This window comes from Adiantum capillus-veneris, chromosome 12, assembly GCF_014529385.1.
Source record: "Adiantum capillus-veneris isolate H3 chromosome 12, ASM1452938v2, whole genome shotgun sequence".
Taxonomy (NCBI): Eukaryota; Viridiplantae; Streptophyta; class Polypodiopsida; order Polypodiales; family Pteridaceae; genus Adiantum; species Adiantum capillus-veneris.
This window is the reverse complement of record NC_140942.1, coordinates 52179156-52207153: the sequence shown is the minus strand read 5'-3', so window position 1 is coordinate 52207153 and position 27998 is coordinate 52179156. Positions and strand designations below refer to the sequence as shown.

The 27998-nt window shown below is 43.4% G+C and overlaps 1 pseudogene; it reads left to right on the top strand.

Annotated features, from left to right (window-relative positions):
- Window positions 1-6390: 6390 nt before the first annotated feature.
- The window catches only part of LOC147445741 (uncharacterized), a 44092-nt pseudogene continuing 22484 nt past the window's right edge, over window positions 6391-27998 (top strand).

Here is a 27998-nt window from a genome sequence, read left to right as displayed (position 1 = left end):
GTTACAGGGACAGACACAGGTACAGGTAGCTGGAGTACAGTGATATACTAGCAGTGGTGTCACTTGCAGTTGTTGTGGGTATGCATCATTTGGCACTTGTTTGAGCGCATTGTCTGCTGGATTGTACGTTACTTGTGGAAACTGCCATTGTACGCCTTTGTGGAGCCATATTTGGTTTTATTTGGCAGTCCCAGCCATTTCTGAGACTTGGTCTGGAAGATAGTCATTTCTGAGACTTGACTATACGCGATTTGCATTAGCCTTCGTGTGAGGGTCAATAGCGTGAGGTTTTATTGAGCTGGGGGATTCTCAAATGTGGAGATCCTTTCAGTGATTAGTTAGCTGGAGCACCCTTTTCGTGACCTCGCCATAGGCTATGTACTAGTGATTCCCACTTGATGCTCGGGTTCTATTGTTGGCAGTTTATATGCATACATATACAGGCTATATTTTGGGTTCTCACTGCTCTACTTCTGGGGAAACTCTGTCAAAAATTTTCCAAGTTATGATGGCTGGTCTTTTGGTCTTTTAAGCCATTTATACTGTTATGCTGTTGAAATTCTGGCAAAATCAAAGGATAAGTCAGGTGTGCCTTCTTGGGAGCTTCATGGTTGACTTTAATGGATGATCAAAATGGCACTCAATTCACTCCTTTTCATTTAACTCAGAGAATCCAGATAAATGTTCATGTGTCCAGGAAGATTTTTTTCTAGCAGCGCATAGTCTTTATGTTCGGGCCAAGAAGATTACGAGAGATCCTGGAATGTCCTTTGCCTGTTGTAATTCCAATGATTAACTATGAAAACTCATTTCATGTGAATGTATTTGTCCTTATCTAAAGCTGAGCTCCATTGAAGTTTCTGGGGATTGGGTAGTGAAAAGTTTGGGGTTCTTGCACGTGTGTTCGAACGGGTTCTCAAAGCATCGTAACTTGGGTAGCCATGGCTTTCTCTTATCCGGAGTTTCATGGAAGAAGTGATGAAGATGTGGAAGACTTTTTGGAAAAGATGGAGGTTGCCTACATTAGCAACCAGATTCATGACCCGGCACAGATATTACGTCTTCTCCAAATCTGTTTGAAGAGTGATGCAAGAGTTTGGTCCAAAGCATTTGAAGAGGAGTTGCGTGTGGCTGATCCACCTGTAAGATTGAGTTGGGACAATCTATGGCATGGATTGGAAGTGGAGTTTGTGAAGATAGAAGATCCTGACAAAGTGTGGCAAGAAGTACAGGCTTTAGTGCAAAAGGAAGGTGAGCCAATAGATGCGTACATACGTAAGTTCTCATTGGCATGGGAGAGGATGTGCAAGGCCTTAGCACCACAGATACCCCCGCCTGACATGATGAAGAAGGACAGGTTCTTGGCTGGCCTTTGGGAGAATATACATTGGAGAGTGGAGCTAAAGAAGCCTAGGACATATGAAGATGCACTAGAGGTATCAAGGAACAAAGAGTGGAAGTTGAGGAAAATGAGCCAGTTAGGGGTGGAGTCTTTGCCCATGAGGTCTAAATTTCAGCCTATGGATTCTTCGCAAGGTCGGGTTCATCATGAACCAGTGGTTTCTGTTACTCCTCAGATTATGCCAGCAGTGGTCACTACAGCAGTGCAAGACGATGGGCTAAGGCAAGACATGAGGCAAGTGGTAGATTTAATGAAGAATTTCAGCCTAAACATGCTAGGTCAAGTGGGAAATAATCGAGGTCGAGGGAGATTTTCAAATCAGCCAGGAGGTGAAGAAAGACCTAGGAATGGTGGTGGACAAAGCAATGGTAGGTTTTGGAGGCAGACACCCACATGTTATAATTGTGGAGAGTTGGGCCACATCAGCCCGCAATGTGATAAGCCACCTAGGATGGGGGGAGACATGTATCCATTGCCAAGATAGGTGCTAACTATGTCCAATGATTATGGCATCGAAATTAAGGGAGAAGAAGAAACCAGTGGATTAACCCAGGAGGAAAAGGGAAAGACAAAAGTGTTAAGTGTAGTCACCTTGGAGAAGGCTTCAAAGTTAGAGGATACATTAGTGATGCCTATTGGAAAGAGGACTACAGAGGACAAGGAAGGAAGAAGTGCCCCAGGTCCTAGTAAGAAGAAAGGAAAGAGCCATGAAGGCGAGGATGTCAAGGCCAAGAGGAAAATAAGGGCTCGTCGCAAGTTTCATGTTTCAGATTTTCCACTAGGGGATGGGTAATTAAGCTATGATTTGAAGGAGGATTTGACAAGCAGGAAGGTAGATGTTACTTTTGGGCAGCTTATAGAGATGGTTCCTAAGCTAAAGCGACAGTGGAAGAGGATGGTTAATCCAATGGAGAAAGAGCCAAAGAGAGGTTCAGTAAAGGTGTTGGCAATGGATGAGCTACCAGACATTTGTCCAATAGTAGATGTGTGGCATAAAAGAAAAAATTTGGGACAAGGTTATGTGGATGGTGGAGCCCAAATATGCGTCATAACACACTCATGCGTTGAGAAGATGGGTCTCACAGTGACTGGGGTGTCAGGCTTCCGGATCAGATTGGCAAACCATCAGAAAGTAAAATGTTTGGGTGTTGTAAAGAGCTTAGAAGTGGAGGCATATGATACAAAGGCGGTGGTTGATTTTCATGTGATGCCAACAGGGTTGGGAGCATATCCTATTATACTGGGCAGACCATGGTTACATGCAGTGGGAGCCGTTCAAGATTGGCGACGTGGTACGATTAGCCTCTATGGAAAGACAAGTGCCAAGAAGCTTTATAATATGGACACAAGGAAACAATTGGAGGAGCTTTATGAAGATGAGGATGAGTCTAGTGATGAAGACTATTCCACAGTGTCTGATGAGGACAGTGATAGTACTACCAGCAGTGATGAGGATGCTGATGTTACATTTCTTTTGATGGATAAAGAAATCCAGGAGTCTGGTTTAGTTGCATTTGCGAATGAAGTTGAAGATGAAAGTGAAGGGCCTTATGAAGTGATTGAAGGGCTGATGCAAACCAAGGTTGAATTGTCAAAGAAGCAAGAATTGATGACACAAATGATTAGTGGAGACCTCTCAGCTATGGAGAAGGAGATATATTTGCACATGCAGGTCTATGCCAAAGTAATTGATGGTTTTCTTGATGCAAGGTTGATATATGGAATCTCTACAAGTTTTCCATGGGAACCAGGTGGAAGCTTGATTAAGTTTTTGATGTATGGAATGCAAAGTGTTTTTGTGTGGGATCCAGGTGGAGTGAATATCTCTTTTTTCTGCTAAGCATGAATGCTCTAGCAGGCTAGGGGATGGGCAAATTATGTCATGAGTTTTTTGGAGCAAGGGATTGCGCATATGTACATACCCATGCATGGTGCATCGAATAAAGGATTGCACATTTTTCAGAGCCAGGTGGTTACGTGGGGCCCACATGTGTACAGGTAGGACAGCATGTACATAGTGCATCGATTTTCACTATCACTAGTACCAGTGTGTTTTTTCTATAATAATGAGGAGTTGGTAGCGCGTAAAACTTCTCGAGGAAGCTATTTGCAGGTCGACGACATAAGGTAAGCAGGTGCGTCAGATGGCATCTAGTGGCGCCAGGAGGTCGAATGGGGTCAATATTTGCACGTGGATGAGTACGGACACGGCGTGGATGTTTTCTTGTGATAATTATGCAGAGAGGTCATCATGAGGACCATCTTTTAAGGGCCACTTCACGTGGTGGAGGGATGCATTATTGGAAAAAAAGCTGAGTGTCAGGTGTGCGGATGATGCAAAAGGGTGACAACTATGCACTGCGAGGTCAGTTTTTGGCATGTTCGGGGTCCGTTTGAGGTCATCTAAAATTCCAAGGGTGCCCAAGTGATAAAGCTAAGTGTGGGAACTGAAACAATAGAGAGAAGACCAGAAAAAACATGGAGAGAAGAGGAGGAACAGCCGCAACTGTGTTTTTAGGGTTTTTGGAGCCTGTTTTGGCCGTAAACTGCTCATCCGAGGTCGGATTTGAGCACTTTGACATTGTAGACTGGGGTTTTGGGCCGTTCCGGACGCGATGGTGCTTTCCATTTTGCCAAATTACTCATTGTTTTTCTGCTATTTTGGCTGTGTAAGTTTCTCCTATGAGCGAAGCTTCTGCTCCAATTTGTGATTGTATCTGGCATATTTTACCCATAATGTGTGAGCTATTTGCCCTATTGGTGTTGGCCCAAGCTCAATTGTATCTAAACATCAAAAATTCTCCTCTTTTGAGCTGAGTTTTTTGGGGGTGTGTGTGTGTGTCTCTGTGTGGAGTGGGTAAATGGGTAGTCTCTCTCCTCTCACTCCATCGGTGTGTTCCCTGTCTCGGCCAGGTGGGTTGTATCAGCCGAGTGGTGCCCCATAGTGTGTGTGTGTGTGTGTGTGTGTGTGTGTGTGTGTGTGTGTGTGTGTGTGTGTGTGTGTGTGTGTGTGTATCTTCCCAAGAGTGTGTTTTGGGTCATTATAGAGGCGTTCTATGTGTTTCCATCCTGCTCACATAGTCATGGAGGGTTTCCCAATGCCTAATCCCGATAGCTTAAGCCAAGACATGCATGCCATGGGCCCACGGTTCGGGCGAAGCGTGCTTAGCCACTTGAAGAAAACCTTTAGTAGAGGCACTCACTCCGAACATGGAGCTAATGATGTAAATGAGGGGGGTGGGGAAGTAAATTCTCCATTCGTGACCAACATAGACCCTATGCCCTTAGAGAATGTGCACGTGAATACTTCATTCACTGCACCTCTTGACTCTTCAGAGCTATTTCCCTCCGAGGTTATATTACCTGATGGTAGAAGCCTTGCCCAAGTGCAAGAGGTTGAGCGGTATATCCTTGTAGCGAGGGAAAAGGAAATTGAGAGCTTACGCAAGGCGGAACAATGAAGAGAGTTAAAATCAAAAGCTCCTATGTCAATATCTTTGCTAGGAGAGCAATCGAGTGCTCCTGACTTAGCAACCGCTAAGGACCAACCCCTAGAAAGCAACATTGCACCTCAATCCTAGATGGAGCGTTCTTAAATGAGAACTGGGAGTACGAACTACAAACAAAAACTCTAACCGACCTATACACAGGTCACACCTATCATGTGGGTTGGTTAGATGTCCTACAATCCACAATGGGTGCTACTAGTGTGGAGATCAACAACAAAGAGTTTGTGAGGTCATCCATAGGGTCATTGAGTTAGAAAGACAGAACAAGGGGATCAACATGCCTTCAATGGGTCTCATGAGATTCTTGGATATAGGAAAGGTTAAACAACCAACCTTATCGCAAATGGAGACTCCCTCGGTAAGTCCGATGGATCCTCCATATGTGTTTCTCCAGGGGTCTCAATGCAATCTGAGCCCACAAGTGATAGCTTTACCTTTCCAAGTCTAGTTCATCTTTCCCTTGATGACACCATGGCTACCATGCCTACCCCAATGATGGGCATGCCGAGAAACACGCCATGGACCTCATTTGTTAGTAAAGCACCACTACATGGTAGCTCAATGCCTGCAACAATACCTACAAGTGTGTACCAATCATAAACACCCATGCGTCATCGCACTCATGTAGTTCCTAACCCTCCCATTGTTTCAACTACCTATGCTCCACAACCACAACACCCAAGCTCTTATTTCCATGGAACTATACCGGGTAGCATTAGCATGTCACATCGAACGTCTGTTATGCCTAGGGCCACAAATATGAACTATGGACCACCACATGGCACAACATCGTACCCAACGTGGAACCCAAGGGCTTCCTATGCGCCAAGCCCAATGCCAATACCTACTCCACATGTAGTCTCTGGAGCACCTCCACCCACGGGTTCTGCTCACTTAGGTGACTTGGCAACATTTGCTCAAGCTATTGGTTGATCTATTGCTGAGAATATGTGTAACATGCCTGATAGAGAGCCTAGAAGTAAGGCAGTACAAATAGCCAAGCTCACACAAAAATTTAGTGGAGATGGAGATGTGAGAAAGAATATCAAAGTGTTTGAACAAATATGCAATTCTCTAGGAGAACACAATGACCTGCATAAGAGTAATGCTTTAAGCCTAACCTTAAGTGGAAAGGCAGGGGATTGGTATAGAACCCTAAGGGTGGAAGAAAAAACGATTTACCCTACTCTTAGGAGACTATTCTTGAAAGAATACATACGAGAGGGAGTGCTTTGAGGAGTAGCCTCTCAACTCCAGAAAGCCCAACAAGAGGAAGGAGAGTCAGTGAGAGACTTTATTAGTCGCTTGAAGCATTTGAATTCTCATTGTAATCGAAATGAGCGCCTCAATAATAATCAATTGCTTGATAGATTCATTAGGGGATTACAACATGAGGATATCTACAATGGCTTAGCCATTAGAGGTATCACCACTTGGGAAGCAGTCACCACCAATGCAATCCAATTGGAGGATAATTTAATGATTCAAGGAGAAAGAGTGTCTATTGAGCCTAAATCTATTACATCGCAAGCATCAGGGCATCAGCCAATGACCCTAAAACCTATTGCTAAGGAGCCAAAGATATCTGAGATGAATTTAGCATATCTCACCAAGGCTATTCAAGAGAGTCTTAGAGACAATCGTGCTCCGTAAAAAAATCATATGTATCCAAGAAGGGAGCAACAATGGTGCTCAGTATGCTATGGACTGCATGGAACCAGTGAATGCCCTACTTTTAGAGTAAAATTCAATGGGAACTGCAATGCCTATGGTGGGAGGTATGGTCATCAAGCTAAGGATTGCATAGTATTTAAATGTGCAATGGCCAATAGACCAACCTTAGCATGGACAGACACACCTTGAGTGCCTGCATTGATGCCGGGCCCACCTCTGGAACAAACAGCACAACACATGGTCCCTAGGGCCCAAAATGTTGTTCAAACAACACCCTTACCACCTCCAACGCTAGGACCGCAACCACCACATCCGAGAATCACTTCTGTGAATCAAGTGGGGTGTGAGTCATCTATTGCTTGTTTGGAAGGCTGTGAGGAAGATATAGATCCTAATATTGCCTATGGGATGGATGTGCTTGAAGAAAGTCCACAATACTACATGGAGGACTATTGAGGACAAGTCAAACTTGTATATCAAGTAGCTGCTCTTGCGGCAAGAGGCCAAAATATCAATTACACTGCTAAGATACCACCTCTTCAATGCTATGAGTGTGGAGGTCCACATCGTGTAGCCGAGTGTCCTATTAGGCTACAAAAGAATGCCACACTAATGCAAACCAATCAAGCGAGCACGTCTACAATTCCGATACTCATGTGTAATCGATGTGGCATAGATCATTTGCATGCCCAATGTCCAAATAATCCAAATGCACCAAAGATCACGCCATTAAACTTGATTAAAGTTACCGAGGAGCCATCACAAAGTACACATGTGGTACCAGTAAACGTACTCACACGATCGATGCTCCAAAAACAAAATTATATTCTTGAGGAAAGAGACACGGCATCAATTGCTCAATCTCAAAAAAAAAAGAAAGCACGAAGGAAGAGATAGCAAAAAGCAGCGAAGTCAGACCCCAGTTCAAAGACCAACATAGGGACTGGTGACGACCCCGTATATATGAACGACATTGAAGAGGATTCTGATTCAGGTGAAACCATGGAGATCAAAACGACCACTAAGATAGAAACCAACAAGGAAGATCTTCATGAGCCACAATGGCCAGTATCCAAGAAGAAGATAGGAACTTATCCAAACCCTACAGAGGAGATTGAGCGAGTCAAGCAATTAAGGAGTTTGGTAGAAGATACCCAAAGGGATCTAGAACCAGCAACTAGGCAGATCCAGATTATAGACACCGTGTTCCCTACGCAACAACAACCTCACCAAGACGATAGACCCTTAGCCATACCTAGTGTCATCCAAGAAGAAAGTGACTTAAAGTCGTGGGAAAGTGGGCGTACTCACTTCTTGATGGAAAGAATGTTTACAGAGGGACTACCTGATCCTATCAAAGAAATGGAGATCCCATCTTCCCCACGTCAAGGGACTGAAGTCCAAAAGGTGCCGTTAAACATTGCCAAATTGATGGATTTCATGTCTTCAGAAGTTAGAACCACCATCATGTCCAAACTATATAAAGACCATGAGCTACTCTCAGCTCTTCGAGCCTTCCTCAATGGAGAACTAAAGTTTGGGCTACCACAATTTGCACATATGGATGGAGCTGGGGAGATGCCAATAGAGGAGGAACACTTAGATCCACAATCCAACCTAAATGAGAACCTTGTTATAGAAATACATGTTAACAAGTTGGGACAATACTTTGAGGGTGATGAATCCAATGCGACCATACCAATCACTACTAAGGGATTAACTGTGAATGGAATCCTTGATGGTGGCGCTGGGGTTAGCATTGTGACTAAAAATTGCTGGGAAACTATGGGAAGACCTCACCTTGCGACCACAACCATAGTAGTGAAGATGGCCAATGGTTCTATTGTTAAACCTATTGGGATGCTAGAAGATCTCAAGATCAAGGTCTTTGGACATAAAATAAGAGTTACCTTCATTGTTACAGATTTCTCCAAGCACATTATGGTATCGGAGATGATCTTAGGACGTCCTTTCATGAGGGAAGCAAAAATGGTGCATGACTGGTCTAAAAACCATGTCTACTTGCAGTTCCAAGATTCTGTCATTCGAGTGGATCTTGTGACTGGTCGAGCACATCCTCTAGGAAATAAGTTTATAATTGATCATAGATCTGACACCACAGTCCACTCGGCCCCATTGCAGTATTGTTACACGTGTAAACCGGACACTGATGTTGGGGAAGATTCTCCTTATATGGATGTACTACCTGGGATGACTGAGTCGGACAATGTGGGTTGGGTCCACCTAGTAGCAACCATAGACACTTGGGGAAACAGGGGGAAGACATGGCTAACACCTGAGGGGGATGAAATGCCACCACTCGTACCCTTAAATATGCTAGAAGCAATGCATATAGCTTCTGACAAGACTCATCCTCATATAACAAAAAAAACATACAAGTGGGTCCCTTAAGCTTCTTTAGCGACTATAGCCAGTGCTAAAAGACAGGATCCTCGTAAGAGACGTCCCATTTGCCCCAAGAAATGTAAGAAAATGTTGCGATGGATTCCTAAACGACTATTGGAAGCCCAAGGCTACTATCAAGGAAATTATCAAATCTGGGTGCCAAAACGTAGATGGTGTTCTTACCTATCACCTGACCCATGTAAGCCTAATCCTATAGCTCCAAAATGAATTGACAATCGTGGAAAGAAAAAAATCATTGAATGCTACACACCCTCTCCAGAGCTAGGTTGGGTACCGAAGAAAAAACAATTTGTTCCACCTAGCTCAGGAAGGGGGGAGTCTCATGAAGCTTCTAGCTCCTCATGTAATGCATCCATAGAGGTAAAAGCTTCTCCACAACCTCCACCTATGACAGTGGACCTCCATAAAGTTATAAAGGAATCCACACCTCCCAGTGTTCAAGAATCACCTGATGAACCACTTCAAGTTCGATCCTGGGAGAGTACCTTACCACCCTTGCAACTCGATGAGGCACCTAAGGTAATAGAAAACTACTGGCAAAAATCTTCACTTATTACCAACTGGAACAATTGGTTTCAAAGGGTGACGACATCATTCCAAAAGGTATTATCTACCCAAGGAAGGGGGGAGTGTTTGCTGACATCCATCATTCACTTGCTTCCCTCTCAACCTTCTCCCTGACCTCTCAATCTCCCAATCTTAGGGAATGTAAACGAGTATGCACAATAAAAGTCAAAACATTGACTCAGACCTACACATTCACACCCAGTACACTGAAACAGAAACCTATGTCATAAGAAACCTTTGATCCTCATCACTCGAGTGATGGAGAGTAGGTAGGATTGGTATGATAGGAGTGTTTTTGTTTTAGAGTTTAGTGATTAGTAAAGTTCTTTCTTCCCACTGATGTGCCTCCTAGAGATATTCTTTGTGTTTCCTAGTGTGTACAGGGACGTATTGCTGTTATTAGGATTTCATGGAATCTTTCTCTCGTTCGCACTTCAAATCAAGCACGAACATCAACACAAACAGGTGTTTCTTGTCTATTAGCATTGCCCCTTATCTTTTTGCATCCATGTTTGTCTACTTTAATTGTGATTGGTAGTATAATATTCAGCATATTTTCTTAGTACCAAACGTTAAATTCATGTAACATTTTGTCATAATCACTTGTCTAGGTTTAAAAATCAAGTAGTCTGACTAAGCTAGTTTGACCAAGCTAGGTGTTAGAGATCTTCTCTTAATACCATGGGGAATGCCTTCCTAATAATCAATGGTTACTTAGGTTCTTAATCCAATTTAGGCAGCATTGTGTGAAATTTACTAAGGCTTTTTAGTGGGCTTAGTCCCTATTGACCTTTAGCTTAAGTATTATAAAGGGAACTTACTAGTGTGATGAGCCCGGGGAAGGTAACAGTGTTATATGACCCCCCAAAGTTATAAAATTAAAATGTTGAAAACGAACAAACAAAAAAATCAAAGTGCCACAATGTAAAATCTGAAGCTAGAAGAGAAATACCAGCTTGATTTGGTACTCCACTCACATGTATCGCCTATGGTACTAGAGCCCTAGAGGTTCCCAGTGTGGGCGCTTTTCCTTAAAAAGCAAAAAACCCAAGGCATACAAAATAAGCACGCACATCAAAATTGAATCACTGTGAAAAGACTTTGGGGGGTCAAAGAAAAAGTAATTAGTCAGGCGATGATTTCATGAGAAATTCCTTTTATCGTAGCTTAACTACAAGGTCTTCTAGGTATAGCCTTTAGTTAGCCCTCGCACATGAAATACTTGCTCTCGCGATTAAACAACTTAATTGACTAGAGAAAATTGAGAAGCTTGCCCATGGTATTAATAGTCGATCTTTAGTGCCTTTCGTCCGTTAAATTAGCGACCCCAGACTTGTCTAATTTTTTACCTTTACAATTGTTTATGCGTTTGATTATATTGCAATTTAATGTTTATTGCTGACAAATGGTTTAGAATTATGCTACCAAACAATTTGTCTGCCTACAACTGCATATGCTTTTTAATTGTACATGAGAATGCAATTACTGTGCCAATGTTGTTTGATTTTGCTGTGACTGAAGAAGGCTAAGTACATTCATCTCAAATGCTCTTCCACCTCGACGAACGAGCTTCAACTCAATAACTTCCAAGGATGGAATCTACATCAGGAAGGGGGGCATGTTAACCCTCATGCACATTCCTATCACCTACCACAGATGCTGTATTATTTATTTGGTAGAGTCAGTTACTGGGCTTGTTGGTCCAATAGGAAGAAGGTAAGAGTGATCGTCGCCAATGAGAGGCGCACTCTAACTAAAACATTCAAGGGATTAGTTGGCTAAGCAAGGGCGCCCAAGTGTGAATGAGGCGAGCTCATATAAAAGTCAACTAAACCTAAAATTCACTCATTCTCTCATTTGTGCAATTGAAGAGTGCCCTTGCTCCATCTCCATCTTCTTCTTCTTCACCTCTTTGTGTGTGTATGTATGCGTGAGAGAGAGAGAGGGAGAGAGACACACAGAGAGAGAGAGAGAGTGTGTGCGATCAAGCATTGCGACGGTGGCATGGCGGCGGCGAAGCAATTGAGCACGGTGCGGTGGCGGCTCCTTCTTCTTCGCGGTGAGGAATCCTCTACGAGAGCAAGCGTAGAGCGGTGAGTGACACGGCATCGCCATCTTTGAGCTTACTAGTTTAGGCTTGTTGTGTGCTTGGAGCCATTTCTGGCTCGCACATAGTGTATTGGCAAGTTCCTTGCATTGACACGTGCAATAGACGCGCACATCCATGGATTAACCAACTAGAGTTTTGCTCTCTAGTGATTTCTGAGTAGAGATCTCTCTAGGTGAGAGAGAATTTGCTAGGACTCCGAGTCTGCTCAAAATTGTGAAGCAAGGGGTCCTATTTTTATGTTTCTGGCACTCATAAGCTCTCATAGGTTGAAAAAGGCAGTTTCTTGTAGCTCAAGCAACCCCCAGGCTCAAGATGGCGCCCCCTGCTGCTAATTGTATCCCTGGCAAGTCAGTGATGACCCCTCCCATTACCTGCCAGCTTTAAAATATCAATTCTGCTATATTTTGACCTATTTTTGCTTAATTGGTAAATATCTGGGAGGCCTTTAGTAATGTCTATGCTTAAATGATTACTATAACCATTCAATTTATTTTGAATAATTTACTTTACATTGAATCTTTTAAAAGGACTAACGGGTTCAGTTTTTGTCCGAATTTAAATCTGAAAATTTCTAGCTCGGGGTTTGTTGTGCTTAAGACTCCAAAAATACAATTTTTAATTGCTTTTGAAATAGTGCTTTACCTGTTTGTAAGTCCAATGCTTTCCCCTAAAACTTCGAGTTCATCCCTCTACACCTAGAAAGGTGGAGACCTTACATTCACCCCAACTTGAGAATTTGAGATGCCCTCATCTCAACCAAAATTAAGAAAGTCTTTGAGAAAAAAGAGGTTTCATTTTTCCAAGTGGCATCCTTGGTGGAATAATCGTTCAACTTTACCAAGTGTTTCTGATTACTCTAAGAGTTCTTTCTAGTTTCAAGGATTCAATCCGGTTGGAGTTACTTGCTAGTCAATTTTTCCCCAAGAAACTCTCAGTGTTGAGCTCATCTTAAAAACCTTTACAAACCAATTGTATCATCTCAAAATCCAGATTAAATCCATTCTATAAAAGATCCATTTATCCACCTTGTCAAAATGAACGCGCTCGGTCTAACTGACCATTCAGAGCAATCAGCATTCGACAAGTATCATGTATTCGAGCTTTGCCAATCTGAATGCGCTCGGTGTGTTCTTACCATCTTGAGCAATCTGCATTCGGCACAAGCTTCCACTATTGCACCAGAGGTACCCCCTCTGTGCTCTAACCCGGTTGACCAACAATATGTAAAGGGTTTTAAGAAGTATCATACCAAGAGTTCTTTTTGGCTTCCTATTAGTTTCATACATTAATACTTTCATATCTATGTCATTTTTCAAGGAAGGCTATCGTGTGCACAAAGAATGTGAGTTGGTTTCTTAATAATTATCAATCTCAAAATTCAAATTCTTTTCATACTATCAAGAACCTCTGTCTCATTGCCAGATCAACCCTTAATTTCTTGATTGAATGATAATTTAACTTTAGATTCCTTAAGTAATTTGGGAAAGAAAATGATGTATACCATTGCGTGGCATAAAATGGTAACCATCTTTTTGCAACATTTGTCAGTCTACTCAACGTCCTCTTCCTCATATGTGTATATATTTTTCTACGCTATTAAGTTATCTAGAGTAAATTCCCCCTCTTCGTTTAACCTTTGTGGCGACACATACATTATACTCTTCCCAAAAATGTCACCTTAGTCATATATTTATATTACCACCCTTTTCTTTTTTGCATTGTAAATAGAATAAGCATACAATAACCAACTATATACCCCCAAACTTTCTTACCTCTTGTGAATTAGTAATAGAAAAATAATACATCCATCTTCCACCCCATATAGATAAATTCCCATGGAAATCAACTCTCCACTTGTCTTTACCAAAGATTATGGTCCCTCTCTACAAGTCTTCTATGCCCCCTACACAGGTGGCCCAATATCTCTTAAGAATATACATATAGTTTCTCTCCTTTCAAAAAGACTCCAATTGTATATTCTTTTCACAACCAAATAATATTGGGCCCTCCTCTATTTGTTTAAGCATCATAGCCTTTTGAAAAAGCATGATTCCCCTTGGATGCATACAAGCAAAGGGCCCATACAAGAAGACTTGGAAGCAAAAGGTTCCCTAGCCTAGTGTGGACCTTCCAAACCGAATTCCTTGGTGCATGGGCGTGAATAATAGTCCGAATTCATATCAAACATGTTGAGAAGGTCAATTTTGGCTTTTGAAGCATGTCATTCCGAGCTACAGGTAAAAAGTTATGGTCAAAATAGTGTAAATCTGTCAGATTCGCAGCAAAAGGGAACTGTAAATCAAGTAAATCAAGAGGGTGAGATCTTATTTTTCCCCTACTCATCTTCTAGAAGATCAATGAGTGTTCAAGGTCACTTGCATGTGATGGGACTAACCTAAAGATGCTTTCTAAATGCCAAGACAGACAAGTTGAGATACCCCGCAGGAGCCACCCGTAGGGCCTCATGGTGGGGCCCACCTACATTATGCACCCCTATGGAGACTTCACGGTCTAAAATGATATTTTTGGTGAATAAATAGTCCCTTTTATGTCCAATATTCAATGAGTGGTCAAAGGACACTTAATTAGGGCTAATCACTCACCCTAATTAAGTGTAGCATAATCCCACTCCTACACAACTATAAATAGCCCCCCTTGGAGAGACTCAAGGACACACACCTATATTTTCAACTTCACGTTGTTTCTTGATCAATAGTAGAGAAAACCCCAACTCTCCCTCTTTCATATCCTCACTCCTAACCCTCCTCTTTGGAGGAAGTGCAACTCTATCCTCCACTCTTTCTATTCTACAATCTCTTACTCCATCAACCCAATAAATCATTTGTAGCACCTCAATAACTTGTAAATACATCATGATCTCTCTCATGGTTATGTTAATGATCATGAAATCATCTTCAAAACTTTCAAGTGTCGCAATTCGTGATGCTTACCCAACGTCTGTCCTCCCCTTAAAAGGTGTGCGAGAAATCAAGTAAGTGTTCTATTCTCAATTTACCATTGGTTTGTTTCTCCACACTTATTCAATTGGTCTAAAGAAATTTCTCACTCCAACTCTCTTTTGCTTCATTACATATGCATGTGGCTACCTCTCATGGTGATTTTATTTGTGTCACGGCATTGCATAGATGGAAATGAGCTCTCTATGCAAAGTGTGTTAGTTTGATGTAAGTGATTCTCTTGTGTGTTTGAGAGGCAAGTCTTATGCGCATGATTTTTTGATGAGTGCTTGAGAGAGGAAGAGTTTGGATGTATTATGGGTATTCTTATGGGGAGAAGGTGAATGCTATTCCACAAATTGCATATTTCATTTTGATGCACGGCATTGGGTTGCATAATCGTTGATGGTGTTCAAGTGTCCAAAGTGTATATAGAGTAAGGGGGTTTTCAAAGTGTGTTGCTTGAGTGGGTGAGTGCAAGTGTTATTTTGATTGGTTTCCTTCTCCACTCCCAAAAGAAGGTGGTGCCCCAAGTAGTGTGCGTACCTCTTTACGAACATTTTGTGAAGGTAGGCCCATTGGTTTGGGTTTAGAGGTCCCATTTCAAAAAGCTCACCCTCATAAAGTGGTGCCCGCACTGAGGAACATATTTCCAAGTTACCTTCAAATTTTTTAGTAATGAACAATGGAGTTCCCATCTATCCATTTCATTTTGCACAACACATTAGAGTAAATGTTCACATAGATAGAAAAGTCTTTTTCCAGTGACGGAAGCAAAGCGAACCCCAAACCCCGACGGCCTCTAAAATATCGGGGACCGAATGGCGCGCCTCGAGCCTATCACGGTAAAGCAAACAGGGGGCACCACCTAGCTTGAGCGGCTAGGACGCAAAAAAAAACACACCACCATAACAAAGTTTTCATCCAAGAGAGATGGATGCTTGGGAGTAATGATGAAGAGGAAGGGAAATGAGATCAAGTGAGAGAGAGAGAGAGAGAGAGAGTGAGGGAGGGAGTATAGCGGCTTAGTACTTAGGCACCACAAAAGGATGGCGAATCCGCACACCCTTCACACATACAAAAGCTCACTCCAAACACAAGACTAGGTGGCGATTCTGCACACCTCACATGGGCAAAACATTGCAGGAAAACATACTCACAAAACCTCAAGCTTTATTTAGAGAATAAGGCGATGAAATGGGGAGCATAGGGTAGGGGAATGAGAAGGGAGAGAGTGGTAGAGCACATGGATGATAGGTGGGAGCTGATGGCGAAGACTCGCACGAGGGTTATGGCCATCATCCTTCATTTAGTTGCCCTTCATCTTCCATAGCCAAGGGTGTAGAGGTCATGCTCAAGACAAGCATGGTGATTGCGGTGATGGTGATGGTGTGGGTGTGTGTGTGTGTGCACTAGGCACACACAGTGCATAGTGTACTCTTTGGTGATGGTGTGTGTCCTTAGTGTGATGGTGACCCCTCTTTACATAGGAGAGGAGGGGGGAGAAATTCTAGAATTTAGAAATGAAAAAATCATTATCTACATAGGCCATGTGACTGTGGGCCCCATTTATCTGGCTGTGTGTATATGTGCCAGAACAGCAGTCTCATGAGAAAGAGACTAGGAGAGAGAGATGGGTGGATGAAAAAAAGTGAGAGGTGACATGGAGAATAAATTAATTACAAGAGGGGAGAGAGGGGAGTGTGTTCAGAGGTGAATCTCTGTGCAGATGTGTGTGAACATAAGAAAAATCAGGTAACCGCCGGGTGGGGATGGGTCTGTGGGCACCCATTTTTAGTTAAACTGAGTGTGTGTGAGTGTGGGGGAGGTTATTTAACTACAAGACAAGAGACATGGCGCCCTTTAGAGAGAGAGGGGGGTATTTGGGTCATGGGATATGATAGGAGAGAGAAAGAGGGGGTGGGGTATACTATTTTGGAAGATAGGGTAAGTTGCATGTGAGTTAGGGTGCATTATTGGTGAGTTATAATGCATTATTGGTGAGAGGTGGGGTAGCTTGAGGGGAGAGAGAAAGGAGAAAGGACAAGGGGAAGAGAGAGGGGGTTGACCTTTTGAGTGGAGGAGAGGAAAAGGGACACACGGCGGGGCAACAGTGAAGAAAAAGGAGGCAAGGTGGGGATGGGCTACCCCGCAGGCATGAGGTGGCCTATTTTACCTTTCTTATATATTTACATAATCATACTTTATTTTTTTCTTACTTTTTCCAATGCCTTTTATCACTCCCTCCCTAAGAGGGGGTTTTCATGGGGTGGGGACGAGAGAAGAGGGGTATGGGAGCTTGGCTTGTGAAAAGCCCCCATCATTAGCCCTCCCCTTTTGGCTAGAGGCATTCATGTCTCTAGCTCATCTGTTTGATCATTATCGTCGGAGGTGGCGGCTGATGGTGTGTCCTCATCTGGAATGTCAATTGGTGGAGCCTGGTGAAATCGAAGAAAATAAGGTTTAAGTCGCCAACCATTTACCCTGGTTTTATGAAGTTTTCCATCAGCCTCCATAAGCTGGTAGCTTCCATTGGCATACTTTTTCCTGACGATGAAAGGACCTTCCCATCGGAGTAGGAATTTCTTATCCTTGCGCGTGTTGAAGTGATTGTCGTAGCGGAGCACCAACATTCCTTTCTTCAATTCTTTTTTCCGGAGATGCTCGTTAAAGCTAAGCCGTCTATGCTCTGCTTATGCTGCATAATAATTTATTGCTTCTTCTCTGTCCAGCTGCAGTCTTTCCAAGTTGATGATGTGGTCTCTCAAATGCATGTTGGGCTGTTTAAGCTGACTTGTCATTACTCTGAGACTTTGTAGTTGCACTTCAATGGGCAAGATTGCTTCCTTACCAAATACTAGATGATACGGTGTGAATCCCAAGGATGTACAAAATGAAGTTCTGTAGGCCCATAAAGCTGGTAGTAGATACTTATCCCAGTCTCCGGGATGATTGTTTACCTGCTTGGTAATAATTTTAGAAACCATTCCATTTACCTTTTCAACTAGGCCATTACATTGAGGGTAATATGGTGAAGAGTGCCTCCTTGTAATGCCCAGTTTTTGCATTAATTCTCCTACCAAGTCTGCTCTGAAACCTGGCCCTCTATCAGAGATGATCTCTAAAGGTGTGCCAGACCTACAGCATATGTGCTCGTAGATAAATTTAGCTACCTCTACCGCTGTGATTCTAGTGGTGGTTGTAGCCTCTGCCCATCTAGTCATGTAGTCGACCCCCATGATAATGTAGAATTTTCCTTAGTTGGCCCTAGGTAATGGCCCAATGGCGTCGATACCCCATTTTTCAAATGGGCTATATGAGAGAATAGGTGTCTGTGGTTCACGCATAAGTGATCTAGTGCCGGCCTTTTGACACAACTTACATGTTTTGCACCAGTGGTGTACATCACGGTTGAGGCTAGGCCATATGAAGCCTGCCTGCAAGATTTTCCTACTTGTTATGTCTAGGGCAAAGTGACCACCACAAACCCCATCGTGACAACTAGCAATTACTCCCGTGATTTCCTGAGAGAGAGGGACCTTCCTGAGTATTTGGTCATTACCCTTACAGTACAAACCGTCATTGATGAGTCGATACCTTGTGGCCTTCCGCGTCAGCCATTGCTTTTGTCCCTTTGTTAAATCTGATGGGCATTCCCCTGTTTCCAAAAAATGCATGATGTCAGGCAAGGAATCACTTCCTTGAAATAGAGGGAGCTTTAGTTTTATTGCTCCAACCACCACTTCCTGTAGTCTTTCACTTGCTAGGGCATCTGCTTCTTGGTTTTGAGCCCTTGGGATATGGTGTATTTGAACTTCTTCAAACTTACCCAACAAGGTTTTTACACCACTTAAGTGAGTCCTTAAACTAGGATTCTTGCATGTCCATGCTCCATTTACTTGCCTTACCAGAAGTAGAGCATCCCCAAATACATTAAGGCGTTGTACACCTTGGGAGACGCACCATTGTAGACCCTTGGTTAGTGCTGCATACTCAGCTTCATTGTTAGAATGTGAATCTAACAATTGGCCCAACAAAAATACCTTTGTCCCTTTGTCATCAAAGACCACTATGCCTGCAGCTGCTTTGTCGGACGCTCGCTTGCAGGCTCCATCAAAGTAGAGAGAGTATGCTCCTTCTACCATTGGTGGTACTGGAGGTAATCGGACTTCTCCTTCCTTAGATTGCTTCTCCTTCCTTTCAAAGACTTGGTAGGTCATGACTCCCCCCAAACTTGCCCTTGTCGTGCTTTCTACCTGTACCGTGTAGTCAAACTCTTGAAGACGAACTAGCCATTTAGTAATTCTAGCAGACACATCCATGTGTTGTACAACATAGGGAAATATTTCATCCGTGGTTAGAATCACAAATTGCTTAGGCAGCAAATATGGCCTAAACTTTGTAGTTGCAAATCTAAGAGCTAGGACTAAGTGTTCCACATGGGTGAAACCTTTCTCTCCTGCTATCATCATTCAACTAGAGAAGTAGATTGGCCTCATGAAAGATGTCCTCATATCCTTTTGGAGTAGCACAGCCCCCAATGAGTCATCACCAACACTTGAGGTGACATAGAATTTTTCATCCCACTTAGGTGGTGAGATAGTTGGCAGAGTGGCTAAGACCTCCTTTACCTTGTTGTAGTGATGTTCGCTTTCCTCGTCCCAAGTGAAAGTTGATCTTTGAGTGAGTTGTTGCAGTGGTAGAACAAGTTGTGATAGTAGATGTATGAATCTACTTAAGTACCTCACCTTCTGTAGAAAAGAGACCAGTTGACGTGCGGTCGTTGGTGAAGGTAGGGCTATGAGTGCGGACACCTTACTTGGGTCGGCGTTGATACCTCTTGCTGAAATTTCATGGCCTAGTAGAATGACTTTACTCTCCCCAATGTGACATTTATCCACATTTAATTGCCCACCTAGGCTCTGCAACCTGGCCAAACCTTCAGTTACCTTTTCTAAATGTGAAATACGGGAGCTATATATACAAAAATCATCAATGAACACTCTTATGGATGTTCCAAAGAACGGTTGAAAAACATATGTGACATATCTTTGGAATGTGGCAGGTGCATTTGTGAGACCAAATGGCATAACCCTGTAAGCAAAACAACCCCATGGCGTGATAAAAGTGGTTTTTAGTTGATCTTCCAAGGCTATGCGTATTTGAAAGTATCCTGAATAACCATCACAAACGGTATAGCATTCAAAACCCGCTACTTCATTCAGAATTTCATCCAAGAAAGGGAGAGGAAAGTGGTCTCTCTTTGTAGCTACATTGAGTGGTTTGTAGTCAACACAGACCCTCCACTTACCATTCTTTTTAGGCATCACCACTACGAGTGACACCCATTCTGAGTTTTCTACAGGATAGATGAATCCCGCCTCCAGCAGTTTCCTTACCTCGGCCAAGATTGCCTTTTCTTGTATGACCCCCAGTCGTCGTAGCTTTTGCACAACTGGTTTTACCCCTTCCTTCAGCTTAATATGATGTTCCACCACTGTAATGCATGTGATTCTTTCATAGTTGTCAATGAACAGGTTAGGAAATCCCATCAACATTTGCAAAAAACTATCTTTCTCCTCAAGTGTTAATTCCGTAGACAACATACCCTTCAACCTACTTCCTCCTAGGCCAGGTGATTTGCTCTCCTCTTCATTGGGTTGCCCTTTTGGTGATGGATCACCAGTTGTGCTTACCCTTTGTGGATCCTTCATAATGATACCCATCACATCAATGGAACTGTCACTTTCTTCGGTGGATGTGGTCTCCTCCTCAGAACTGGAAGATTCGCTAGTGGTTTCTTCTATCGATGTTTCCAGATTCATTTGCTTCTGCTTGCCAATCCTCATGTCGTAGTAGATTGTCTCCCCTTTCTTACCGGTCATGCGTAGAAGGCCAGTACTCCAGTCCTGTTTTGCCTTCATGGCCATCAACCATGGCCTTCCCAAAATTAGTGGATAGCCCTCCCCCTTAGTAGGCATTACAAAAACATCTACCTCTACCTCAGTGTTGAAAGCTTTGATTTTCACGGCACTTACCACACCCACACACTTTACTTTTGCGTTGTTTTCCATCTTTGCCTTGCATGGAGAAGGCCTGTCAACCTCGAGCCCTAATCGAAGCATCATAACTTCGCTCATTACACAAATTTGTGCACCTCCATCAATGTAGGTGTTTCCAACCCTCTTTCCTTTTATGTTTACGTCGACAATTGGAAGGATGTCATCCATGTTGCATCCCGAAATTGCTCCGGTTACCTTTGTTTTGGAGCGTCTTGTACTTACCATTTTAGACCATTGTCGCCTTACTTTAGGTACAAGATGTAGCAGTTGTGGCCATGTAATCTTCGGTCCTTGCTCTGCCACATCCAATGTTAGATCATAGGGCTTAGAACTTTCCCCTAGCTGGAAGTCGGTGATGCCCAATTTCTCTCGTGGCCTGGATGGCCTCTTGCTAGTTTCTCCTCTCATGCTTCTCTCATCATCTGATTGTGTAGCTTTCTCCCTCCTAGCTCTTTTCACAGTCATGGCTTCAAGTGGTTCTAAAAAGGTTACCTTCTCCTTACCCTTGTCCCTCTCCTTTGCTCTGGGTGGATCCACTACTACGGCTTTTCCTTTCTCTTCTAGCCTTATGATGTTTACAGGGCGATCAGGTGGTGGGGCTGGTGGAAGAGGTGGGATGGATGCTTGTAGTGGTGTCTGGGGTGGACGTAGAATTTGTGTTGGTGGGGGTGGTGCTCGGGGTGGGGGTGTTCTTTCTCTAGGGGGTGACAATTGGTTCCTCCTACCTACTCTATTATAGTTTTGTCGTGGTTTGGGACAGTAGTACATACCGTGACCGTCTTCTCCGCAGTTGTAGCAATGATACTCCCTGTTTTGTCGTCGTGCTCTTCCAGGGTCTTGATCTCTTTCTTGACTCCTCCCTTGTTGTATTAAGTGGACAGACAAATTCTGCAGTTGGTCAGTAATATGGGCCAACATATCTTGTTGGTCATCTCTTACCCCAAGAGCCGGTGGTGGTGGTGGAATGGTGGTTGTCGTAGTTGCTGGTCGACATGATGTTGTTGTTTCTGTTGACTCGGTTTCTTTGGCTTTCATTCGCAGCTTCTTGTCTTTAAGGCGAGCAATCTCAACGGCTAACTCGTACGTAGCCGGGAATCTACCTTTCACCTACTCCTTGAGAAGCAGCCATAAGCCATGTGTGAACCGATCTTTTTTTAGGAAATCGGGTGCGGCTTCCCCCCTTGCCAGTGACTCAACCCACCGTTCCCACAAATCCACAAATTTGGACTCATAGGTGGCATATTCTAAAAGACCCTCCTGCTTCAAGTCCCTCAACTTGTCCCACAACTTTTCTGAAGTGGTACCTCCCCCAAAGCGCCTCTTAAAAGCGGTTTTTAAGGGTTCCCAGTCATCCTTGGTTGCTTGTGGAAGTGCATTGTACCATGATCTAGCTTCTAGCTTCATGAGATGCTTAAAGATTCTAACCCGGGATTCATCCGTATCTTTGTTGCTCACTACACATGCTACTTCAAAGTCATCTAGGAAGTCTGTTACCAAATCCTCCCCCTTCTTTCCTTTAAATGTTGGAAATGCTACACTTGCCATGATTACTGAGAGAGAGCTAGAAAGACACACTGCTTAACTTGCAAAAGTTTTTTTCTTCTTTACAAGGAGGCATGTATACCCTCTTATACTAGGACATAGATTAAAACTTCAAACGGTACATTGCCTTGTACCAAAGGTAGGACAAATGGTTGATCTGATGCCAGAACCTCAAAAATCGCTCCCCACCCAGCATGGTGTCAATGATGTGCTGGTAGTGAGCCTTCAAATCCAGTATTACCTTGATTGAGCGTACACGTGTTGGTATGTGTGATCTGTCTTGAGGTAGGTTGTACTGATTCATGTGAAGCTTAGAGGTGCTTAGTCACTATCCAAGCTTGTGGGAGAGGGTGGTGTTCTTTCCTGAAACAAACTCAGTAGATCCCTAGTTTCTCTAGTGAGGGTGTGAGCCAATGATTCCGTTATCTGTGCTGCAGCATCAGGTGCGACTTGAAAACTAACTGTGATAATTACCTCGGTGACTTGAGTTACCCGGTTCTCAAAGTAGAATAGTGTTGATTCTCTATTGTGTAGAGCTCCTTCCATTTTGTTGTTGTGGGTTGGTTGTAGGTTGCGGACATGGTTTCGACCTTCTCCTTCTTCTTCTTGGCACTTGGCCTATGTATATCCACTGGGTTTGGCGTGTTGGTTGACTCTCCCACTGCAAATCGATTACCTTTACGCCTGGCACTCGAGCTTCGATGGAGATGCGGAGTTCGTCTAGCTGTGCTTGGAGCTCTTCTTCTTCTGTCGTCCAATTAGCAAATCCTGCTAGCCATTCATCCATTCACAATAGTTTAGGGGTTTCAGTCTTGTAAACTGAAGGGTTTCATGAAAAGATCCTCAGTGGGGGCACCAAATGACGGAAGCAAAGCGAACCCCGAACCCCGACGGCCTCTAAAACACCGGGGACCGAATGGCGCGCCTCGAGCCTGTCATGGTAAAGCAAACAGGGGGCACCACCTAGCTTGAGCGGCTAGGACGCAAAAAAAACACACCACCATAACAAAGTTTTCATCCAAGAGAGATGGATGCTTGGGAGTAATGATGAAGAGGAAGGAAAATGAGATCAAGTGAGAGAGAGAGAGAGAGAGAGAGAGAGAGGGAGGGAGGGAGTATAGCGGCTTAGTACTTAGGCACCACAGAAGGATGGCGAATCCGCACACCCTTCACACATACACAAGCTCACTCCAAACACAAGACTAGGTGGCGATTCCGCACACCTCACATGGGCAAAACATTGCAGGAAAACATACTCACAAAACCTCAAGCTTTATTTAGAGAATAAGGCGATGAAATGGGGAGCATAGGGTAGGGGAATGAAAAGGGAGAGAGTGGTAGAGCACATGGATGATAGGCGGGAGCTGATGGCGAAGACTCGCACGAGGGTTATGGCCATCATCCTTCATTTAGTTGCCCTTCATCTTCCATAGCCAAGGGTGTAGAGGTCATGCTCAAGACAAGCATGGTGATTGCGGTGATGGTGATGGTGTGGGTGTGTGTGTGTGTGTGCACTAGACACACACAGTGCATAGTGTACTCTTTGGTGATGGTGTGTGTCCTTAGTGTGATGGTGACCCCTATTTATATAGGAGAGGAGGGGGGAGAGATTCTAGAATTTAGAAATGAAGAAATCAATATCTACATAGGCCATGTGACTGTGGGCCCCACTTGTCTGGCTGTGTGTATATGTGCCAGAACAGCAGTCTCATGAGAAAGAGACTAGGAGAGAGAGATGGGTGGATGAAAAAAAGTGAGAGGTGACATGGAGAATAAAGTAATTACAAGAGGGGAGAGAGGGGAGTGTGTTCAGAGGTGAATCTCTGTGCAGATGTGTGTGAACACAAGAAAAATCAGGTAACTGCCGGGTGGGGATGGGTCTGTGGGCACCCATTTTTAGTTAAACTGAGTGTGTGTGAGTGTGGGGGAGGTTATTTAGCTACAAGACAAGAGACATGGCACCCTTTAGAGAGAGAGGGGGGTATTTGGGTCATGGGATATGATAGGAGAGAGAAAAAGGGGGTGGGGTATACTAGTTTGGAAGATAGGGTAAGTTGCATGTGAGTTAGGGTGCATTATTGGTGAGTTATAATGCATTATTGGTGAGAGGTGGGGTAGCTTGAGGGGAGGGAGAAAGGAGAAAGGACAAGGGGAAGAGAGAGGGGGTTGACCTTTTGAGTGGAGGAGAGGAAAAGGGACACACGGCGGGGCAACAATGAAGAAAAAGGAGGCAAGGTGGGGATGGGCTACCCCGCAGGCATGAGGTGGCCTATTTTACCTTTCTTATATATTTACATAATCATACTTTATTTTTGTCTTACTGTTTCCAATGCCTTTTATCACTCCCTCCCTAAGAGGGGGTTTTCATGGGGTGGGGACGAGAGAAGAGGGGTATGGGAGCTTGGCTTGTGAAAAGCCCCCATCACCAGCAACGCATTGTTTTTATGTTTGGTGCAGAAAGACTTAGAGAAATACTGGCATCACCCAATCCAATTATACTTCCAATCATCAATTATGAAACTTCTTTTGATGTTCACATTTTCATTTTGTTTTAAAGGCAGGAACAAGGAGTGGTCAAGGGGTGCTCAAGGGCCATATGAATGAACGAGGTCTTCAAACCAACAACGAGGAGTAGCACATGAATCACGATCAAAACAATGGACCTTTTAGGCCTATTGCTCGGCAATCCATTCATATAATCATTCCAACTAAGTTTAGGTTTCAATCTATCATAAGGAGGATATTTGGATCCACTCGCGTCGATGAAATCAATGCTTCAATTAATCCATTTATTCTACATATGATAAAGTACGAATTAACAATGGATGTGTACATCTTCATTTTAATGTAATCAGATTTATAGTGTCAACAATCTTGTGCGGCCCGTAAGAGAAAAGTTTCTTCAAAAAAAAGAAATTTCAAAAAGTCTAAACAAAATGTCAAGTTCTTTTCCCACGTTCTATGCAAGAAGTGGGGAAGATGCGCAAGAGTTTCTTGACAACTTGGAGATGGCACATCTCATATCCGGGAGAGATGAAGAGGAAGTAAAGCTACGAGCCTTCCCGTTGGTTCTAAAAGCAGAAGCTAAAGCATGGTATGAGACCTTGCAACCCCAAATCAAGTCCAATTGGGAGAGACAGCGAGCAAGCTTCCTCTCCAAGTTCGGGCAAGGTGATACTTCTGAAGGACTATGGAAATGTCTTATTGGACATAAGCAGGTATCACTTGAAGACTATCCCTCTTATGAAGCAACCTTTGTCAATCTATGGGGTAGGTGGGAGGCTACATTAGAAAATCATGGTGGTGCACCTAACTTTCTAAAAAAAGAGAGATTCATGGTTGGCTTGTATCCACTTTTAAAGGCTAAATTAGAGCTAAAATTCCCATCCACCTTCGAAGAAGCACGTGAGGTAGCCATCATCAAGTTTAGAAAACTACACTTCCAAGCACATAGAGCAAGGGGTTTGAATGAAGTGAGTGAGAGGGAGTCTTCACAAACCATGGAAGTACCAATTAGGGCCCCGCTTGCACAATCTTCACAAATAGGAGATAACTCTCAACAAGAGGTTTTACAAAGGCTAACTCAACAGCTTGAGAACCTCACTCTGAATCTAGTACAGGGCCTACCTCAACAACGACAACCAAGAGAAGGGAATCGCAATCAACGAAGACAAGCTCAAGAGTTGCGATGTTGGAATTGCAATGAAATGGGTCATGGCATGTACAATTGTCCACATCCAAGGCGACTTTCGGGAGACATATATCCCCCCAGACCGCCTCCTCTCACTGTGCAGCAAGAACTAGCTCAAGGCCCACAAATCCTTCGTCGACCACCACCACCAACAAATATACCTCCCGTCCCACATGAGGAGGAAGAAAGAGGAGTCAACATCATCAAGCTAGAAGAGGTAATAGATGAGCATACTCTAAACTTTGATGTTATGCCGGCAGAAAAACGCACAAGAGCACGTGATAAGGATGAAGACATGAGAAGTGAAGGAACAAATTCAGCCAGAAGGGACAAGAAGAAGAAGTCAAAGATGGAAGAAGCTGAAAGTAGCAGGAAGAAAAGATCAAGGCGAAGGGAAATTGGTATCAACGACTTCCCATTGGGAAAGGAGCTAGAGCCCTACAACATCCTGGAGGATTTACAAACCCAAAAGCCAAACATTTCATGGCCTCAACTTCTACACCTATCAGCCAAAGTAAGAAGGCAATGGCCAAAGTTGGTAAGTACAAGAATTCCAAAGAAGAAAGCAAATCTTTCCATTAAGGTTGTGGCCTCAGAGCTACAAAAAGATGTGGAACCCATTGTGGATGCTTACATAAGGGGTAAAAAGGTGTCTAATGTATATGTTGATGGTGGAGCTCAAATGTGTGTGATCACGGAAAAATCAATGAACAGGTTAGGGCTTGAAATTACAAAGTCCTCTAATTGTCAAGCTAGGCTAGCCAACAACTCAAGTGTGAAGTGTTTGGGGATCATTGAAAATGTAAAAGTCTCTGTATGTAACATAGATGCACGAGTGGATATGTATGTCATGCCAGATAAGGGGGAGGGCTATCCCATCATCCTAGGGAGGCCTTGGCTCATTGCTGTGAATGCAAATCAAAAATGGGGAAGTGGTCATTTGATTCTTAAGAAGGGTCAACCGGTGGTGTATGATTGGCGAGAAGGAAAGCAACTAGATATCAACTATGAAACCACGGCAGATGAAGAGAGCGAGGAGGAGAGTCCTTACTCAAGTGATGAGGAAGCATCAACCAATGCATCAACCAGTGAAGAGGAGTCTTCTTTGGAGGTAATGGGAATTGTATTCAACGCCAACACCCAAGATGTTTCTGTAGAAGAAAAGCCAACAGACAATCACACACGAGGGGATGAAAGATGCCACCACCTTGAAGAAGGATTTGAGAAGATGCATGCAAAAGATCTTACTTGTGAGGAGAAGAGGTCCTACATCAATATGTTAAGGAGGTATCCCAATTTTTTTATCACTGACTACTCACAAATAAGAGGTGTAGAGGTAATAGAGCATCGAATTGAATTGAAACCAGGGACCAAACCCGTAGCTCAAAAGTTAAGGCGATTAGGATCTGTGCTATCCAGTATCCAACTCCGAATGGGTATCACCTATTGTAGTCACTCCCAAGAAGAATGGTAAGTGGAGGGTCTGCGTGGATTACAAACCCCTCAACGCTGCGACAAAGAGGGACCACTTCCCTCTCCCTTTCCAAGATGAAATTTTGAATGAAGTAGCAGGTCACGAATGCTACACTGTGTGTGATGGGTATTCAGGATATTTTCAAATTAGAATAGCAGAAGAGGACCAACCAAAAACCACCTTCATCACACCTTGGGGATGTTTTGCATTCAGAGTAATGCCTTTTGGGCTCACCAATGCTCCTAGCACCTTCATGAGATTCACAATATTTGTATTTCAGCCATTCTTTGGAAAATCTATAAGAGTCTTTATGGATGATTTCTGTATTTATAGTTGTAGATCACTTCACTTCCAAAAGGTTGAAGAGGGGCTTAAGAGGCCCCATCAATTTGGGGGACAACTCAACCCAGAGAAGTGTCATATCGGTGAATCTTAGGTGGTTTTGCTAGGCCATGTGGTTTCTTCACAAGGAATTCAAGTGGATCCCTCTAAAGTAGAGGCCCTTTTGTCATTATCTCCACCAACAACAACTAAGGAGCTAATGACCTTCAACCACAAAGTGAGGTACATGTCTCGCTTCATC